Source organism: Lathamus discolor, chromosome 3 (genome assembly GCF_037157495.1).
Source record: "Lathamus discolor isolate bLatDis1 chromosome 3, bLatDis1.hap1, whole genome shotgun sequence".
Classification (NCBI taxonomy): Eukaryota; Metazoa; Chordata; class Aves; order Psittaciformes; family Psittacidae; genus Lathamus; species Lathamus discolor.
Window position 1 is genome coordinate 75,311,948 of NC_088886.1, and position 2,135 is coordinate 75,314,082.

At 55.6% G+C, this 2,135-nt stretch overlaps 1 long non-coding RNA gene across 1 annotated transcript; it reads left to right on the top strand.

The window, feature by feature from the left end:
* Positions 1 to 734: 734 nt before the first annotated feature.
* Positions 735 to 1,901, top strand: LOC136011061 (uncharacterized). The gene is made up of 2 exons (XR_010611172.1): positions 735 to 1,073; positions 1,596 to 1,901. It is a non-coding gene; the product is annotated as an uncharacterized LOC136011061 (long non-coding RNA).
* The last annotated feature ends 234 nt before the right edge of the window (positions 1,902 to 2,135 follow it).

Sequence of the window (2,135 nt, forward strand, 5' to 3'; positions counted from 1 at the left end):
GGCAGCTCTGAAGTGGTGGGAGAGAATGGGTTTCCCATCACGAGGGCTGGGCAGGAGGTCAGGCTCACAGATGTGTATCTGTATATATACACATGTATATGCATCTATAGACTGCTCGGCTGCACGCTGGTGCCCAGGACCTGCCTGTGGTGCTTCCTGAATCCCTGCCAGTGGTTAGCCCCAGGAAACAGGCAGGGAGCTGGAGCCTGTGAGTTGGGATCAGAAAAGGGTTAAAGAGGGGGTGTTTAGCTACAGTCGGACTTGGAGCAGCTCTTGGAGTACAGGGACATGCATGGGACAAAGATGCTGTTCCTTCTTCGTAACAGAAGCAGGATGCTGGCACTGGTAACTGCAGTGACAAAGAGTATTTAGACCAGGAGCAGGTGGTTCATAGAAGCACAGCATGGTTTGGGTTGGAAAGGACCTTAAGATCATCCAGCTCCAACCCCTGCCACGGGCAGGGACACCTTCCACTAGAGCAGGGTGCTCCAAGCCCCGGTGTCCAACCTGGCCTTGAACACTGCCAGGGATGGGGCAGCCACAGCTTCTGTGGGCACCCTGTGCCAGCGCCTCAGCACCCTCACAGGGAAGAGCTTCTGCCTCATCTCCAACATGACCTTCCCCTCCTGCAGTCTGAACCCATCACCCCTGTCCTATCGCTGCAGTCCCTGATGAAGCCTCTCCCCAGCATCCTTGCAGCCCCCTTCAGACACCGGAAGCTGCCCTGAGGTCCTCCCCCGCTCCATCACCATCATCTCCCCCCCACGCCGGCCCCCCCTCTCGCGGGGCGGGGGCAGGGGCGGGCCCGTTTCCACTCCGGGTCCGTGCTGGTTGGGAGGCAGCGGTCGCAGCGCTCTCGGCCCCGCCGTGTGCGCGGGGCGCAAGCGGAGGAAAGCGGTGCCGGGGCGGGAGGCACGACCGGTAACGCGGCTCTGGCACGGCAGGGTGCGGGCGGGCCCGGCTGAAGCGGGAGCTGGAGCGGCTGCTGCCCTTCCCCGAGGAGGTGGTGGCCGGGCTGGGTCAGCTCCGGCGGCTCAGCGCCGGCTGCCTCGGTGCTAAGAGCTCCTTCAGCGGTAAGGAGCATCGCCGGCGGGAGCTGCGTCCCCCTTCGTTCCTCCCTACAGCTCCTTTTCTTTCTCCTCTCCTCACGGGGTCTGCTCTCGCTTTGCCGTCTCAAGCCGCAAGGCTTCGGGATGCCTCGTGCCTAGGCAGGAGCAGAACTCGCCCTTGTTTGGAATTAGAGGGATCTGGATGGATGAAGTCGGTTTTGTCCCTGGGCTCTTTGGCAGGACCAGGGAGCAGTGATTTGTGCAGCCCAGGTGGGAAGTTGTGCTTTTCCAGGGGCTCCTCCTGCTCTAACAGGCTGGTGGAGCGCTCCGTGTGCTGGCAGTGCATGACAATTACCTGGCGTGTGGTTACATTGTGTAAGAAACTATGAATTAGGATATTGTTTATTAAGATTTATGTTAAGCCCAATGTAAAGGTTAGGCAATAACCGCAATCGCTTACATAGACTAACAGTGGCCAACCGCAATCGCTTATCGCTTATGCAAACATAGCAGATGTTGCCTAAAGATAGCTGTAAGATGTTCCAGGAAATGGCAGAGATAAGACGAACAAAGGACAGAGGAGTAGAGGGGTCAACAATGGGACAAAAGAGGAAGACTTCTCACTTCGGCCTCAACGACCATCAGGAGGCAGAAAACGACCCCCTAACAACAGCTGAAGCATGCGCAGAGTACCTCCACTACTTCATGAACACGGAAGTAAAGATGTATAAAAAGGGACTGTTTGAACTGCTCAGCACGTCAGTTGGCGGAGCGCAGACTCCCCTGTCGTCCAGCGCTGTCTTTGCTCATATTCTACTTGCTATAATTAATAAAAATTTAATTGGATTATGATCCGTTGTGGTCTCAATTTATAACACATTGGGTTTGGGAACCTGTTAAAATAGACGGTGTTAAAGGCACGTCTGCGTTCTATCCTGGTTGCAATTAATAAACACCCCATCCCAATATGGTCCCACCTGCTCTGTGCAGCCTGGGTTGCACATTCCTACATCTTTGGGTTACTTTGGGTTTGCATTGTGAGAAATGGGAATTGCAGGTGGCTGTAATTCAGGTGTGAGAGTGATA